Raw genomic sequence first — 18,843 nt, 5'->3', positions numbered from 1 at the left:
CGGGATGGATTCCTGCATCGGGCTCCCCACAGGGAGCCTGCTTCTCCCCCTGCCTGTGTCTCTGCCTCTCTCACGGATAAATAAAATCTTAAAAAAAAAAAAAAAAAAAAAAAAAAAGCAAAGACCCAGTTTAACCTCCCCAGACAAGGCACCGACACACATGATCTCTGCAAACCATTGCCCATCTCATCCCAGTCTCATCCTTCCAGACTTTTCCCATCAGAATATCCTCCACCTCTTCCCCGGCCCCGCAGCATCGCCCAGGAGCCCCTCTGAGAGCCTTTGTCCATTCTGCGCCTTCACTGTCTTGGCCGACCAAAGTCACTCATAGGACTTGGTGGCCACAATGACTTGTGGAAACAGTTCGGGCCAGTTGCTGGAAAACGAACATTTTCCATCGTGGCACTCATGGTGGACAGCCTCAGATCCTGCAAAGGAAAAGGAGACTTTTCCATCAAGATGTCCAGCAACAGGACCTCCGTGAAAGTTTCCTGGAGCTGTGGCAGAGTGGGCTGGGCAGAGGGTCGCCTGTCACCTCAGGGTTGGTCGGGAGGCTTTGCCCAAGACGGCTTGCAGCCTGCAAGCAGGTGCTCAGACTGTCATATGTGTCTGGGTTCACACTTTATTTTTCAAAAGTTAGGAAACCCTTCACTCACCTGTGGATAACTTAAAGGACACCTAGAATGAGGGTGTCACAACATCAAGGTCCAATGATTCAGCTGACAAATACTTACTGAGCCCCTACTATTCACTAGATCTGTTATGGGGTGCTGAGATGACAGCTGAACAAGACAGACCCAGTCCTGCTCTTGGCTGACAATTTGGTGGGAGGGATACACACTAACAAGCAGAGATGAATTAGTAGCAGATAGTATGAAGTCCACGTAAGGTAATAAAGATAAGACAAAGAGGGTACAGTGAGTATTTGTGGTCTAAAAGATCAGGTGGTCATGAGGTGGGAGCAATAAAGATCCACGGTGGCCTGGGATAACGTGTTCCGGTAAGGACCAGCAAATGCAAAGGTCCTGAGGTAGAGGTGAACTGGAGTGAATGGGAGCTGAGTAAGCAAGGCAGAGAGTCGGAGAGGAGATGAGAGGAGCTGGGCCAGGCCATGCAGAGGCTTGAAGGCCAAGATAAGGACTTGGTTCTGAGGGCAAGGGGAAGCCATTGGAGGGTTTTAAAGCAAGGGAAACTAATTCAGGTTTTTGGAAGTTCCCTGTGGCTGTGCTATGGAGAAGGGAAGGTGGGCAGAGTGTAGGACAGGAAGCGGAGAGGCCAGTGCAGAGCCTGTTGTCCAGGACATCCATGAAGGAGTCTAGCCAAGGGAGGACGTAGAACACTACAGTATGTGACCCAGCCCAGTCCTACAGGGGGTTCCTAGCCTCAGAGAGGGAAAGCCACCTGCCCCAAGCTGCCCAGCCAGGCACTGGGGAGGTGCAGACCTCAAACTCCTGGCTCAGGCCAGGTGCTCTTCCATGGCACAACCATGAACTGCTCCCTGGAGGAGCCAGGCAGAGAGCTCCAGCCAGGGCTTCAGCTTTCAGTATTAGAAAGAATCCTTATGGTGTATCCTTCTGTGATGACAAGAATCACCCCTAATTTATCTGCTTCATAAGCTCCCTATCACTTTGAAGCTCCGTGAACACATCTGTGTTCCTCTCTAGAAATAAAATGCTATTTGAAAAACCTAACGTGGGGTTGCTGATGAGGGCCACTGTTTCATGTCACTGAGCCATCTCTGGATCCCACAGGCACCCAGGAAGCACACAGTAAATCATAAAGGCAAGAATTTTTATTTTTAAGCCATGATTCCATCCCTACTACATGCTCAGCAGTGTGCCAAGCTTAATTTTTTATTTAATCCTCATACTACGGAAGGAAATGGGCTTTATTGTTGTTCCATTTTACAGCAGGGGAAACTGAGGCAAAGCCACTTAACCTGGTGTCACACAGCCTGCAGAAGCCAGGACTCAAACCAGGTGGCAACTAAACCCACGTCCAGAAATTCAAGGTCTATTTTCGAGGAAAGAAAAGAACGGAATGTTCAGAGATACGACTCAATTATTTCGGCATTCAATGCCTCTATAGACCGTAGATGATTCTCCTGATCCAAGGGCAGGGAGAAGGGGAGAGGTTCGGCCATGGCTGCCTGAGAACTGGCCTCTGCCACTACGGAGCTTCCAAGCTCTGGCACTCAAAATCTCTCTTCTGCTCTGGACTGGTTGTCACTCGCGTCCCCAACCCCTCCTCTACCCGGCTTCCTTATTCCCTCTCCCCGACTGTGTCCCTGCCAGGGAGTGGGGGTGGGCGGCCGCAGAGAATATATACACATAGGAGTAAGTTGTCTGCTGCGACCCCACCTGCCCTTGGCTAAATGAATGCAGTGTCAGCCCAGATAATTCCAAAGCCATAAAGATGATATAAAAAAAAAGTAGGGGAGTCGGTGCCGGGGAAGGGAGGTGGTGGTGGTGGAGGAGGAGATTACAAAAAAGAGGATGAGCTTAGCTGTGTGGCTTTGGCTCCTTATCTAACCCGCAGCAGGCCTGGCTGGGGGCCGCCTCTCTCCAGGGGGAAGAAGCTGGGCGGCTCTCTCTCTCAGGCCAGCACGCACCCCCCTCAGCCCCGCCCCCACCCCCCAGTGCAGCAGGAGGCCCCCCCCAGGGGGACCCAGGCCAGCAGGAGGGCAGGGCCAGTTGGCGGGGGCACCAACAGCTGGGCAGGCAATGGGAGGCTGGGGTCCCAGCAGACAGCTCTGCACCAACAGCTCCCCAGGACTAGAGGCCAGGCTTGCTAGGGGGCTTCCTGCCCCCCCACCCAGGCCCTCAGCACTGGCCTAGCTAAGGCCAAGAATGCCCCCAGGATGCTAGAGGTCACACTCAGCCTAGTTATTTTTATGAATATTGACTCCAGGAATAGGGCAGGGTGGGGCCTCTAATCACTGTACCGCCCCTGTGAGCCTCAGTTTCCCCATCTGGACGGTGGGCTCCACAAATCCCCTGCCCATGGCCCTCTTTCTCAAAGCGTCAGCAGAACTGTTTGCGGGAGGAGGGGGCAGCCCGAGCGCGGGGGCTGAGTCCCCACCAAGGGTCTTGTTCTTTGTCCTGGGGACAGCAGGACAGACAACCCACAGACACAGGATTAAGGAGGCAGAGAGACAGAAGAAGATGGAGTATGAGAAACAGAGAGAAAGAGACAGGGAGATAAGCTGACAAAGAGACAGAGGGAGACAGAGACAGATAATCAGAGAGGCAGAGAGATAGAGGCGGTAAGAAAAGATACAGAGATAGAGAGACAGAGTCCAATAATCAGAGAGGCAGAGGGAAAGAGGGAAAACAGGGGGGCGGAGAGAAACACAGACACGGGGACAGACACAGGAAGAGGGAGACAGAGACATATAGACAATCAAAGAGAAAGAGAGAGGCTGAGTCACAGACTCAGGGAGCCGGACTAGAAAGAAAGAAGGCTCATCAGAGACCCAAACCGCGGGTGGGGGTGCCTAGAAGCCAGGAACCCAGCCCCATTCAGCCAGCAGCTCCCCTGCTCCAAGCACCGCATCCTGTAAGCCTCTGCCCCTCCCTTGCCTCCCACACCCTTTCCTTCCTGCCTGTGCTCCTCTCACTGCTCTGGACCCCTCATCCTGCCTGTGCCCCCCATACCCAGATCCCCATCTCCCTGTGCCCCCCCATATCCAGGACCCCGTCTTGCCTATGTCCCTCCCATTCCCAGGACCCCTCCTGCCTGTGCCCCCCATATCCAGATCCCCATCTTGCCTATGTCCCCCCATACCCAGGTCCTCATCCTGCCTGTGGCCCCCCATCCAGAGCCCCATCCTGCCAGTGCCCCCCATATCCAAGGCCTCATCCTTACTGTAACCCCATCCCCAGGCCCCCACCCTCACTGCGCCCCCATCCCCAGGCCCCCATCCCCAGGCCCCCATCCCCACTGCGCCCCCATCCCCAGGCCCCCACCCTCACTGCGCCCCCATCCCCAGGCCCCCACCCTCACTGCGCCTCCATCCCCAGGCCCCCATCCCCACTGCGCTCCCATCCCCAGGCCCCCACCCTCATTGCGCCCCCATCCCCAGGCCCCCATCCCCACTGCGCCCCCATCCCCAGGTCCCCATCCCCAGGTCCCCATCCCCAGGCCCCCATCCCCAGGCCCCCACCCTCACTGCGTCCCCATCCCCAGGCCCCCATCCCCACTGCGCCCCCATCCCCAGGCCCCCATCCCCAGGCCCCCACCCTCACTGCGTCCCCATCCCCAGGCCCCCATCCCCACTGCGCCCCCATCCCCAGGCCCCCACCCTCACTGCGCCCCCATCCCCAGGCCCCCATCCCCACTGCGCCCGCCCCCCCTCCTCCCGTCCCGTCACCCGCCCCCCAACACGGCAGGGTTTTCTGGCGCCTTTGTGGCCGCCCCGAAGTGCGCGGCGACAAAGGCGGGGTGACGGGGTTAATTCGCGCGCGGAGGTGGGACGCGCGGGCGCCGGGGGAACAATGCCCGCGGCGCGCCTTTGAGCGCGGCCATTGTGCGCTGTGTGAACGGGAAATCTGGTCCCCGCGCCCCAGATGCGGGCCGCCCGGGTTAACCCCCTGTCGCCCTCTCCGCATCCTTGAACTCAGGGCCGCGGGGCCGGCGGGGAGGTCCCGGGCGCGCCCCCGCCTCGCCTCTCGCCCTCGGAGCGCCTCCCGCCCGCGCGTAGCTCAGAGGGCGGCCGCGGCCCCCAGACCCGCTCCGGGGCCCCAAGGGGGCGCAGGCGAGGCGGGAGGGCGGCTCGGCGCCTGGCGAGGGGCGCTGGGGCGCAGCAGCCGGCTGTGGGGTGCGGCTCCGACCCGCGGGGAAAGTCCAGCTCAGCCAGAAGGAGCTGTGCCGCCCGGGTCTCTGCTGCGCAGCGCCGGGCGGCCTCCCTCCCCACCTGGCCGAGCCCCTGTGAGGACCCCCGGGCGACGTGTGTCTGGCCCTTAGCGGCTCCGCTTTCTGCAACACAGCCAGGACCAGCGCCACTAGGGTGTCCCGAGTCCTCACTAGGTGCCAGCAGCTATTCTACTTTCATGATATGGATTTCGTGGTATTTTACACACAGAACACGTAGATTAGACGCAGACGCAGGTGCATATTTACGAACATATAGAAAACATTTACTGAGCTTCGTTATTCACTGGCATTGTCCTAATGCCTGTTTGCTCATCTACGAAATGGGACAGTGGTCCCTACTGCACAGTGTACCATGAATTCCCTGCCTCCTCTTCCAGAAGCTTCTATTCTAGGCTCCGACAGTCATGGGCCCCTTTCCTCTCCATGCTCCACGTCCCTGGCTCCGCGGTTTCCATCAAGGCCCCCATGAAATATTCCATCCCCGTGGAGAAAGATCTTGCCTGGGTGACATGACCCAGCCTAGGCCTCCTTCCTCCTGGTGCTCCTCCTCTTCTTCCTCCTCCAGAACGGAGCCCCTAGGCTGAGAAGTGGGGTCCCTGATTGAGTACGGAGTAGGGAGGGGGAGGTGGAGGACAGATGGAAGGAGCCCTGTGCGCAGACCTCATGCCTTGCATTAGAGAGCATTTATCCCTCTGCTGGTGGTTTGCTCCCATTTGCCCATAGTGTGAAGGACTGAGATGATCCTTCTAGAATCATGGAGAAGGAAATAGAAGCTCAGAGAAGCTAATTTGGAAATGCTTAACCTCTTCTGGGGGTCACGAACACCTTTAAGATTCTATGGTGCTCCCCAGACCCTCTCTCTGGAAAAATGTCCATCTGTCTGCATGCAGAACATTTGCCTTGCCGCCTCAAGGGCCCCCCACATTCTCCTCCGCCTGCTTCAGAACCTACACGGTAGCAAAAAGAGCTAAAGGGGGAATCCAAAGCTGGGATCCAAGGCTCAGGTTTGCCCACGCTCGTGGGCGGGGACTAAATTTGTGCTTCTCCTACAGTAGACCTGTAGGTCAGCCTCAAGATGTTGCGGTATTCAGAATCAGGAGGTTAAAAGTGCGCACACCCGGGGCCCACACCCGGGTTTGCTGTTGGGTTGGCGCTGGCTCTGTGAAGCTCAAGCCTTGGCGCCGTAATGGGCACCGCACGAGAGGCCGATGCTCATGACGTCGCAGCTGTGTTTGGAGAACCTGGTCCAGGATGTACCAACATTCATTGGACCCCATCCTGGCTTCTGGCTTCTCCCTTTCTCCCCTTCTTTTGCACACTGCCGTTTGTCCCTCACCTGCCTTAAGTCCTCTGAAAACCCTCTGCAAGAGACAGTCAAAGCCAAGTGTCGGGGCTCCCTCTTTTCCATGCCTAGGGTGGGTGGGCTCCGAAAAGCTCTGGACTGTCAGGGGACCGGGAACAGTCTTACCCAGCAGGTGCCTACGAGGGCTCTGCGTGCCGGGACGGGCACAGATGGAGTGGCTCTGGGCTGGGGGCAAGGGGCAGATGCAGCCCCCCGCCCCTGAGCCTCAGCTGCCTTGTTATCTCTTCATTGTCTCCCTGTCGCCCCAGCCCACCTCCTCCCCGGCCGCCCTTCTGTCATCTCTCTGAGGCACCTCTCGGCCAGCAGCCCAACCCCAAACTCCAGAGGGAGCTCCGGAGAGAGGGTCCCCCCCAGCTTTCCCTGCTCTGGGGGCAAGCAGGAGGGTGTGGGCTGTGGGGTGGCAGGGAGGGAGGGAACTTGGCTGGAGAGGCCGGGGATGGGGGTGTCAGAGTCTATAAATCACGCCCCACTGCGCTCCTGTTTAACACACACGTCTCCGACGAGTTGTCAGTGAAACCGTTAATTAATTAGCTAATCCCGCAATGAAGTGGATTCTAAATGGTTCTCCCCCTCCCAGCCTCCCATTTAGATAATTGCTGTTGAGGGATCTTTTGTGAGAGTCATTTTTTTCCAGCAGGGATGGCCCTGCAACACCGAGGCAGATGAATTTAAGGAAGGGGTCAGCGTGCTGTCCCCCAAGCTCCCAGTAGGAAGGGACCCTTCTCTTGGCCCAACGCAAAAACCGGGAAGGAGATTGGTTTTGGGGGGCAGGACGAAGGGTAGGCAGAGGAAACTGAGTTTTGGCGTTGGGGGATTGTTTGCGATCATTATTTGTTTGCGATCATTATTTGTGGCTCTGTGGGACTCTTCCTGGGGCAAGGTCCCAAGGCAAGTAATAATATTATTAATAAGGGGATGATGAGCATTGCCACCACATGTCAGAGGCTAACTGCGGGCCAGGCACCCAGCTACATTACATGCGCCATCTCATTCATTCCCCTCTTCACGTCTGCTCTATGAACACGTGAGATTAAGGACACTCGAGAAACTAAGGTTCTAAATGGGGAAGTGACTTGCCCAAGGTCACAGAGCTGGTGAGTAGCAGAGCCTGGGATGTCTGACCTTAGAGCTCACAGTCTTAAAGATTATGGGATTTTCTTGAAGTCTGTCCCTTTCCCAGAAGGGATACTGAAGCTTTTTTTAAAAAGCAATGTGACTACGCTTTGTTTATTTATTTATTTACTCATTTATTTATTTACTCATTTATTTATTTACAGAGAGGGTGTGTACATGCAAGAGCAAGGGGATTTGTGGGGGAGGGGCAGAGAGAGAGGGAGAAAGAATCTTAAGCAGACTCCGCGCCCAGTGCAGAGCCCCACTCGGGGCTCACTTAACCCTGAGATCATGACCTGGAGCCAAAACTAAGAGTCGGACTCAACTGGCTGAGCCACCCAGGCGCCCTCAATGTGATTCGCTTTAAATCACACAGGAATAGTAAAAAAATATTTGATGAATGAATAAAACCCCAATCTTGTGACCTGTGACTCAGAATTCAATAACGTGGCATATCCCCTGTTGACTGTGGATGGAAGTAATGGAGAAAGCACATGCCCATCCTAGGGTGTGAGTAGGTGGCTTTACCTGCCCAACATCCCTCTCCACTTGTCCCTGCCCCCCCCCTCGTTGGTCTCCATTCATGTGGTTTCACTGGGGCTGACCCCACCCTGCAGGTCCAGGGCAGCAGCATCACCCCAGCCTGGTAATGAGAATATATTTTCCACCATATGCCCTGTCCTCAGCCATATTGGAGTAGCCAGAGATACATACATATGTGATCCTATTGCTGTTAGAATTATCAGGAAAGACATGTTCATCTTTCCTGGGATTACTAACTTGATAGAATAGCAGTTCTTAGTTGCTGGAAGCCATTTTGCCACAGGAGTGGAACCGCACAGAGTAACCACAATATATGATGACGTTCTTTGAGCTCCTTGATCCAGCTATGCCTGAAGCCTGTGACACTTGGATTTATTTATTTTTATTGTATTTTATTTTTTTAGTTACAAAAGTTTCAATCTGCATGGCAGATGCTGCTGGTCACCTCTGGGTATCCATTTTTTCCTGTCTTCCTTATCAACAGAATCCTGATCTTCTTTTTTCTTAAATATTTTATTTATTTATTCATGAGAGAGGCAGAAACACAGGCAGATGGAGAAGCAGGGTTCCAGCAGGGAGCCCGATGCAGGACTCGATCCTGGAATCCTGGGATCACACCTGAGCCAAAGGCAGACACTCAACCACTGAGCCACCCAGGTGCCCCCCCCCCCTTTTTTTGAGACAGCCATGCAGCTAACTGAAATACTTGTGTAGACTTTTTGCTACTTTAAGAGGCTGAGTGACCCACTTTTAGGCAACAAGATGAGTGGCAGTCCTTGGGGGACATGTCATTCCCAAAGAAAGAGATAAAACCCTGGGAGAAGGCTCTTTACCCTCTCACCATTTGCCTGTCTGGATTGCAAATGCAGTGCTTTTCACTGGATTTCTTGTCACCTGTGAAAAATAAATGCCTTGCTTGCTTAAGCTATCGTACTTGCATTTCTGTTACATGCGGCCAAACGCAATCCTGCTTGGGAGACTATATTGCAACTGAAGAACATCTGCCTAATACGGCTGTTGCAGAGCTGTAAGGAGTGTGAGAAAAACTTGGAAGGACTAGGGGGGATAGCTTTGCCTTCTCTCCTTGCTCCAAGATAATCGACCACTTTGTATTACCTAGCAAAGATAGCAATCTGGAAGGACCATAAATTGTAAGTAGATTTGGAAGAAAATTGGCCTTTAACAAGGACTGGCTCCAGACAAAATTTCAAAATAGGAGAGATGGAAAAGGCAGTGAAGAACCAGCTCCCCATCTACACCAGGTACAAGGGCCTGCCAGCTCAGCCAGCTTCAGCACAGCTCATGGGTCCTGTGTCCTAGTCTCTCAAGGACCTGTCATCTACCGGATGTTGGCCACATGCTTTAATTGGTCACTGCCTCCATGACCGTGGGGGGTTCATGAGCCCAGTAGTGGCAGGCATGAGGATGTCCTGGCATGAGGATGTCCTGGCATGAGGATGGTGGAGAAGCTGGCCATCTAGAGCCAATGACCTTATAGTTCTATTCCAGGGTCAGATGCCAGAGTCTGCCCTGAATGCAGCACCAGACTGGTCAGCTCCAGGAAGCTCTGGGATGAAACAGGTTGTACTGGGAGCCAAGTGCTGGGAAGATGGTTATTTGTCATCAGAGATTTCTTTCCAGCTGCAGATTCAGCAAGAGGCCTGAACTCAACTTTTAGAATCTCAGAGTGAGAGAGTCTTAGCATATTAGCTGAAGAGAAACTTAGAACCATGTAACTTTAGAATTTTAGGAGAATCCACAATAGCACCTTAGAATTCTAGAATTCTAGAACGTTAGAACAAGAGAATTTACAATTCTAGCTTTATAGAAGCTTAGAACCGTAGAATTTTGGAATTAGAGAAATCCTTGAAAACTGAGACCTAAAAGGTCTTATGGTCCTCAATCTATAAAATCTTAGGATCATAAAATTCTAGAAAATTTAATGAGTAAAATCTTAGAACTATAAACTTCTAGAACATCAAGCTAATTACCTTTAAAAATACTAGCTTTACTGTGCCTTATATCCTGTTTTAGAATTGTGTAGGATCAGGGAAGCACAGAATTTTAGAATATTAAATAGAATCTGGGCAGCCCGGGTGGCTCAGCCATTTAGTGCCACCTTCAGCCCAGGGTGTGATCCTGGAGACCCAGGATCGAGTCCCACGTCGGGCTCCCTGCATGGAGACTGCTTCTCCTCTGCCTGTGTCTGTGCTTCTCTCTCTCCCTCTCTCCCTCTCTCTCTCTTTCTCTGTGTCTCTCATGAATAAATAAATAAATTTAAAAAATAAAATAAAATAGGGGCAGCCCAGGTGGCTCAGCGGTTTAGCGCTGCTTTCAGCCCAGGGCCTGGTCCTGGAGACCCGGAATCGAGTCTCACATCGGGCTCCCTGCATGGAGCCTGCTTCTCCCTCTGCCTATGTTTCTGCATCTCTCTCTCTGTCTCTCATGAATAAATAAATCAAATATTTTTAAAAACAAGATAAAATAAAATAGACTCTCAGAACAAAATATGGAGCATGTGAAAATTATTGAATTTTTAAATCTTAGAATGACAGGCTTTTAGAACCCTTAGACATTAGAGTCACAAGGATGGTAGCGCTCATCCTAGCTTACATTCTACCAGACACCATCAGTCACTTCTCCAGTAACCATGACAGGAAATCCCCAACCCACTGCATCATGACAATGGGGCCTGGCACAGACTGGGTGTTCAATAGATGTAAGCAAATGAAATGTTTTTTTTTTTTTTTTCTCTAAGAGGAATCATTAAAAGGAGGTGTGGGAGGAAATACAGTGTATCAAGAGAATGGGAAGACCAGTCACAGATGGGGAGAAAATATTTGCAAAGACATATCTGATAAAGGACTCTTGTCCCAAATATACAAAGAGCTCAAGACTCAACAATAAGAAAACAAGCAACCGAATTTAAAAATGGGCCAGACCTTAACAGACACTCACGAAAGCAGATATACAGATGGCAAATAAGCACATGAAAAGATGCTCCACATCACATGTCATCGGGGAAATGCAAATTCAAACAACGAGATACTAGGACGCACCTATTAGAATGGCTAAAATCCAAAACTCTGATGATGCCAATTGCTGAAGAGAAGGCAGAGCCACAGAAATTGTCATCCATCGCTGGTGGGGATGCAAAATGAGACAGTTTAGCGGTTTCGACAAAGCAGAACGTAGTCTTCTGCCTACACGAAGCCTGCATATGAATGTTCATAGCAGCTTTATCCATACTTGCTACAACTTGGAAGCAACCAAGGTGTCCTCCAACTGGGGAACGGATAAACAGCAGCGCATCTATCCAATGGAATGGTACTTGGCGACAAAAAGAAATGATCTATTAGTCCACCAAAAGACATAAAGGAACCTTAAATGAATATTGCTTAGTGAGAGAGGAACTGGTCTGAGAAGCTATATGCTGTAGGATTCCACCTATAGGACACTCTGGAAAAGGCCAGAACAGAGAGACAGCAGATCAGTGGTTGCCAGGGACTCAGGGCTGGTAGGGAGTGGGGGAGTGTAGCACAGGAAATTCTTTAGGGCAATGAAACTACTGCGGATGATACTATAATTGTGAATACGTGACATTGTGCATTCGTCAAAACTTTTAGAACTTTGAAACACAAAGAATGAATTTTAATGTATACAATTTATTTTTAAAAACCTCATTTATGGGGCACCTTGGTGGCTCAGTTGGTTAAGCATCTGCCTTTGGCTCAGGTAATGATCCCAGAGTCCTGGGTCCTCTCTCCTGCTCAGCAGGAGAGTCTGCTTCTCTCTCTCCCCCTCTCCATCACTTGTGCTCACTCTCTTCTCTCTCTGTTTCTCTCGCCCTCTAATAAATAAAAATAAAATAAAATCTTAAAAATCTTTTAAAACTCTAAAAACACCCTAATAATAAAAAAAATAAAATAAAATCTTAAAAATCTTTTTAAAAATATTTTTAAAATAGTGTAACTGTATTATAAATGTATGAAACAACTTCACTATGGGAGTTCGAGGGTGGGAGGAGGGCTGACCTCAGTAACATTGGAAATGAATGGAGTCTGTAAGGCAGAGGGCAACAAGAACTGCATGCAAGCACGGGGCTCTGGCTGATAAAGCCGCTCCCACAGGGGGCTGGGCTAGCCATTCTGAAACCACTGTGCATGTCAACTGGAACTGAACAATTCGGTGAATGGATGGCAGATGGTGGGAGCCAGTCTTCTCATCTTTGGAGTGCAAGGTTTCAGACAAGCAAGAGGGAGGCAAGAGTGATCTGTGTAGTGATGTAAGGAAATCGAAAAGGAGTATGAACTTAATTTAATAATAACAGATCAACATTGGTTCACTCATTCTGACAAATGTATCACACTAGTGTACGATGTAAAATACAAGGAGAAAGTGAGGAGTCTTCGGGAACCCCCTGTCTTGTCTTTGCCTTTTCCTGTAGATCTAAAACTATTCTAAAATTATAAGCTTATTTTCTAAAAAAATAAAAAAATAAAAAAAAAGGAAAGAAGGGCACCTGGGTGGCTCAGTGGTTGATCATCTGCTTTTGGCTCAGGTCATGATTCTGGGGTCCTGGGATCGAGTCCTGCATCAGGGTCCCCGCAGGGAGTCTACTTCTCCCCCTGCCTGTGTCTCTGCCTCTCTCTGTGTCTCTCATAAATAAATAAATAAAACATTTTAAAAAGAGAGAGAGAGATTTACAAATGGATTTACAAATGCCCATCAACAGAGGAATCAATAAACAAACCGTGGTCTATCCATACAACAGAATAGTATTTTTCAATAAAGAGGAAGAGGGAGGGATCCCTGGGTGGCGCAGTGGTTTGGCGCCTGCCTTTGGCCCAGGGCGCGATCCTGGAGACCCGGGATCGAATCCCACGTCGGGCTCCCGGTGCATGGAGCCTGCTTCTCCCTCTGCCTATGTCTCTGTCTCTCTCTCTCTCTGTGTGTGTGACTACCATAAATAAATAAAAAAAAAAAAAAAAAAAAAGAGGAAGAGGGACCCCCAGGGGCCTCAGCCGGTTAGGCACCCAGCTCTTGATTTCAGCTCAGGTCATGATCTTGGGGTCCTTGCAAGCTTTGCACTGGGCTCTGCACTCAGTGGGGATTCTCTCTCTCTCTCCCCACCCCCCCCGCCCCTCCCCCTGTGCACTCGAGCAGCTCTCTCTCTTCCTCTTTCTCTCTCTAAAAATAAATAAGGTGGGATGCTTGGGGGGCGCAGCGGTTGAGAGTCTGCCTTTGGCTTGGGGCATGATCCTGGGGTCCCAGGATCGAGTCTCACAGTGGGCTCCCTGCATGGAGCCTGCTTCTCCTTCTGTTTGTGTCTCTGCCTCTCTCTCTCTCTCTCTCTCTCTCTCTCTCTGTGTGTGTATGTCTCTCATAAATAAATAAATAAATAAATAAATAAATAAATAAATAAATAAATAAGGAAATCTTTAAAAAACAAATAAATAAGGAAGAACAAACTATTGATACACACAAACACATTGAAGAACCTCCCAGGCATTATGCCAAGTGCAAGAAGGCAAACCAAAACAGAGTACCAACCGAAGGATGCCATCCATTCGTATCAAACTTTAGAAAGTGTGAACTCATCTGTAGCGAGAGAAAGCAGGTCTGTGGGTGCCTGGGGATGAGCAGGTGGAGAGAGACAAGGGGGAAGAATCACAGGGAGGAAACCTTTGCAGGTGATTAGTACGTGTGTTACCTTGATCGTGGTGAAGGTGTTATAGGTAGGTGATATATCAGAAGTTATTATGCTGTACATTTTATATATAAGCTATTGATTGTACACCATCAGTTACACCTTAATAAAGCTGTTTTTTAAAGTGAGTGTGTCTAAAGAGACATACTAAGGGAATAATGGTATCAGTGGCCTGAGTGTGAGGGGCAACAGTCAGGGGGCCCCCCCTGGACAATAAGGCTAGGAACCAGCGCCTCCTCCTTCCTTCGGGAATCAACCCCCTGCTCCCAGGACCTCTGGTGGTTAATTCCTCTTTCTCCCCGGGGGAGTCCTGGAAAACCAGGCCTCATTAGTTGAGGGCCCGGCCTCATGGAAGTTCGTGTTTGTTAAAGATTAATGGGGTGTCTCCGGTGTGAGAGCTGAAGGGTCTTCTGGCCTCGCTTCTTCCAAATCAGCCCCCTGCCATGACTCATCATCAGTCACGGGGGAGACGGCCACCGCCTGGGAGCCGGGGGAAGGAGGATGGTGAGAGCTAATGGACCTTCCCTGCAGGCCTCAGGATTCCCTCTAAAGGCCACTGACTTGGAGTCCTGGTTCTTTCTTGGAGTCCTGGTTCTTTTTAAACACAATCGAAAACTTAACCCCCCAAAGAGGGTGTTTCCCTTCAAAGAACTTTCCCTTCCAAGTGTCCTGCCAAGTCGGGAGGACTTCTCTATTGAGAGCATCCTCAGAGAGCAGGATTGTCTTTGGCATGTCTCCCACTTACGTGGCAGGCATCCTTCTGACTGATGGATCCCATTTCTGGGAACAGCCACAGGTCAGCAGCAGTCAGAATGTCCACATCTTTTCCCTCATTCCTGATCACGTCTGTAATTTCTTGCTGCAGATCTCTGAGCTCCAGGAAGCCTGGGACCTTGTCTGGCTTTGTCACCTACTGTCATTCCAGCATCTAGCACTGCCTGACATACGGTGGGCACGCAGTAACTCTTGGCCGCGTGAATACATGAACGGATCCAGCTCTCTATATGTTAGGAGAATACCCTAACATATACAACAACTCTCTGCATATCCATTATGGCCACCATTGCGGGTCATGCCTGCCTGTGTCTCCCCTGCACGCCGAAGACTGTCCTCTCAGAGGATCCCCTGCTTCCTGTTGTGCTTCCAGCCACTACACACAGCAGCCAGTGAGCTTTTAACACTGAAACCAGATTGTGTAAATTTACTAAGTCAGATCCAACCAATGTCTTCTATCAAGCTCAGGATAAAACCCACACTTCTCTCCATGGCCCACAGGGGTCAATGTGACCCAGTCACCTCCTACTTCCCCACCATCCCTCCCCCCACTGCTGGCTCCCAGCCCTCCAGGTCGCCTGAGTCCCATATTGCTCCTAACGGGTCCTGCATATTCCTGCCTCCAGGAATTTTGGCTTTTCTGTTCCCCCTGCCAGGAGCTCCCTCTTCACTGATGCCCTACTTCCAGCTCATTCCCATCTCGGCACCCTCGCATTCTCTTCCTCCTCTCTGAAACCCTCCTCACTAGATCTGAGATGAGGGTGGATGCCTCAGGGGCAAGTTTGGGGGGCTGCTAAAAAACTCAGGGCCTAAGAATAAGAAAATTTTGAAGAATCAAAATCAATACAAAAATCCATGATGATCCAGTGTCCATCAACGGAGGATGGTATAAAAAAATAGTGTGTCCATACAATGGAACATGACTCAGCCCTAAGAAAGAATGAGGCACTGACACATGTGAGCACGTGGATGAGCCTAGAAAACATTTTCCTATGTAGAAGGAGCCAGACCCAGAAAGACCACACGTTGAATTCATGTGCATCTACAACAGATGCACGACCACAAGAGACAGAGAGCAAATTCGTAGCTGCCAAGGGAGGGAGCGGGGATGGGCATGGCTGTTTGATGGGTATGGGGCTTTTTGGAGGGGGGTGATGAAAATGTTCTGGAATTAGCAGTGACAGTCACACAACACTTTGAGCATACCAAAACCCACTGAATTGTACATTTTATTTTATTATTATTATTTAAAGATTTTATTTATTTATTCATGAGAGACACAGAGAGAGAGACAGAGACATAGGCAGAGAGAGAAGCAGGCTCCCTGTGGGGAGCCTGTGGGGGACTCGATCCCGGGACCCTGGGATCAAGCCCTGAGCTGACTGCAGATGCTCAACTGCTGAGCCACTCAGGTGTCCCTGAATAGTACATTTTAGAATGGTTAAAATTTGATGAGTTTTAGGTTATATGAATTTTATTTCAGTTTTTAAAAATCTATCCCAGAACCAATAGCATTTTAAATAAAGACGGGATCTGTGTCAGCACCATGATGAGCCATACTGAGCCAGAGGCAAGAGGAAAAGCCAGTAATATGGATTTGAGTCCCCCCCTCAAACTTCTTCAAGCCAGAGATCAGATAGTCTCTCTTCAAGGGAGACTTTGGTGACCACCCTTGCTGGTAGCATCCCTTATAAAACCCTGTTTTAGTTTCTTCCTGTTAATTTCTTTAAAAAAAAAAAAAAAAAGACTTGGAGATCCCTGTTGGCTTAGTGGTTTGGCGCCTGCCTTTGGCCCAGGGAGCGATCCTGGAGTCCCGGGATCGAGTCCCACATCAGGCTCCCAGCATGGAGCCTGCTTCTCCCTCTGCCTGTATCTCTGCCTCTCTCTCTCTCTCTCTCTCTCTCTCTCTCTCTATGTCTATCATTAAAAAAAAAAAAGACTTTATTTGTTAGAGACAGAGAATGAGACCATGAGCAGGGGAAAAAGCAGACTCCCCACTGAGCAGGGAGCTTGACATGGGGGGCTCGATCCCAGGACCCTGGGATCATGCTCTGAGCCAAAGGCAAGCGCTTAACCAAGTAAGCCACCCAGGCGTCCTATCTTCTTGATACCTTTGCTGACTGCTTTATTGGAACAGTTCCCAGGGGGCAAGAATCTTTGCTGGTCCTGTCAGGTGTAGGCACTGCTGTGTCCCCAGAACTCAGCCCTGCCTGGCACACGGTGGGCACTAAAACGGTACATGAATGAATGAATGAATGAATGAATGAATGAATGAATGACAGCTGAAACAAGCTTCCTCCCTGGATTTTGGAGGATAGATAGAACAGAGACCCAAAGAGAGAAGAACTCATCAAATGCCCCCTCCCCTGCCCACGGCCCCATCTGCCACATCCTGGATCCCCCAGCTGGAGGACTTCTGGCTGGAGATGTTGCCAGAGGCACAGACAGTTCAGCAAACCCAAGAAGGGTTCTGTCTCCCCACAGATCTTCTAGGGACTACTTGGTGCTGGGGGAAGGGCCTCAGTGGGGGCCGGGAGGATGCAGAACTGTCAGTGGCACTGGTGGAAGAACAAACTTTGCTCTGGGGACCCCAGCCCAGGCAGAGAAATGGGGGAATTAGTGGTGTTTGCTGAGCAAACATTGCCGGGCGGGGAGAAGCTGCCAGCAGAGTGTTTAACACACATCTTGTATTTGCTGGCAAATATCCCCAGCCTGCCAGGCCCCTCGGATGGACGGATGGGGATGCTGGTGCAAAGAGTATGGGGGAAGGAGGGGCTAAAGGGGACTCCAGGGAGGCTCCTGCAGGAACAGGGACAGAGAGAGGGGCACACAAAGGCTCAGCCTGGGACTTGGAGGACACCAGGGCCTAACTCGAAGACCCACCAGAGAGAGTCCGCTCTCTTCACCCTTGCCTGATCCAAAGCCACCCAAGGACCACAGATGGAGTCCTTCAAAGCTAAATTTTATGGTCATGCTGTGTGATGATGAGCGGGTAACATGATGTCTCTGAGCCTCCATGTCATCATATAAATCATCAAACAGCTAATATTTCTAGTGTATGTACTACGAGGTCTAGCTGCTCCGTGCTTCAGTTTCCCCATCTGTAAAATGGCGATAATAAGATGCCACCCTAATTTTGTGGGGGAGAACTTTTAAAAGTTTCAAGCCTATTGAAAAGCTGCAAGAATAATAAATCCATAGGACATGTATATAGTCTTTCTACTCCCCAGATGTTAATGTTTTAACATATTTGCTTTCTCTGCATCCATCCATCCGCCCCCCTCACCCACCCACCCATCCCTCCCTCCCTCCATCCATCCATCATCTACCTTTCTTTTCTTCATTGAACCCCCTGCCATTTCAGCACTTAGTACTTCAGCGTGGATTTTCCAAGAACAAGGACCACAGCCCAGCCACTACATAATTACCAAATTCGAGAACTTTGACATTGCCACAATTCTGTCATCGGACACACCTCATATGTTTTTGTGAGGAATAACGGAGCTAATACTCCTAAGCCCTGAGATCAGTGCCAGGCACAGAGTAAGTCTTCAGTAAATGTATCGCTCTTTAAATTAGTGATGTTCTGTTGGTTGTTATTGTGGCTGCTGTCATTTCGAGCAGAAGGGTCATTGCCGTCACCCCTGGTGACATAGGTGCTGCCCAGAGACACCTTCCCATTGGGCCTCTCCTTTTTGCTGTGCCCTGGGGTGTGGGTCATAGTCAGGGCTCTAGGGGAGCTGAGGGCAGCATGCCAGGCCAGGCTGGCAGATGGAGTCCTGACCAGGAAAGGGGCTTTTGGGAGCCTGCGATTTGACTTTTTGGGGACCATAGGGCTTCCTGAGTCCAAGACATGAAACACCCCTTGAACAGACGAAACTTCTACTAAATCTGCATCAGAATCACCCATGTTCCTGGAGCTCCTCCTCCAGGAAAAGGTGACATTTGAGTAGAGACCTACATGTTGTGAGAGCAGCATTCCAGGCACCAGGAACCCCAGGACAGAGACCCCAGGGAGAGAAAGGTTGGGCTATTCAAGGAACAGAAGGAAGGTGCAGACAGGAAGGAGAATCAGCTTTCCGCATCTGCCTCCTTGTCCCTCCCCTTCACCCCCCCACTTAAGGAACGAGCTTCACACCCAGCCTCCCACCCCAGGGAGCAGCCCCCAGCAGCTGTGCAGGACCCGGGTGTGAGTAACAAGCTGTGTCGGTGTTTTGCATCCTTCATCACCGACATGCTCCAGGGCTCTGCCCGGAGCTTAATTCTCTACCCCAGAGGTGACCAGAGAGACACTAGGGCCATCTGCAGAAGACAGCCTGTCCCCGAGGTGGGTCTGTCCCCTGTCCCACCCTCACACAGAGACAACAAGTTTTCAGAGGACTCTGGACCCAGTTCTTCCCTGGGGAGACCACCCCCCCCAACAGACCCTCACATCTGTTTGGAGGCTTTTGCTAGGCTCTCTGTA

The sequence above is a fragment of the Canis lupus genome, chromosome 26 (assembly GCF_011100685.1).
Source record: "Canis lupus familiaris isolate Mischka breed German Shepherd chromosome 26, alternate assembly UU_Cfam_GSD_1.0, whole genome shotgun sequence".
NCBI classification, from domain to species: domain Eukaryota; kingdom Metazoa; phylum Chordata; class Mammalia; order Carnivora; family Canidae; genus Canis; species Canis lupus.
Note: the sequence above shows the minus strand (reverse complement) of the source record.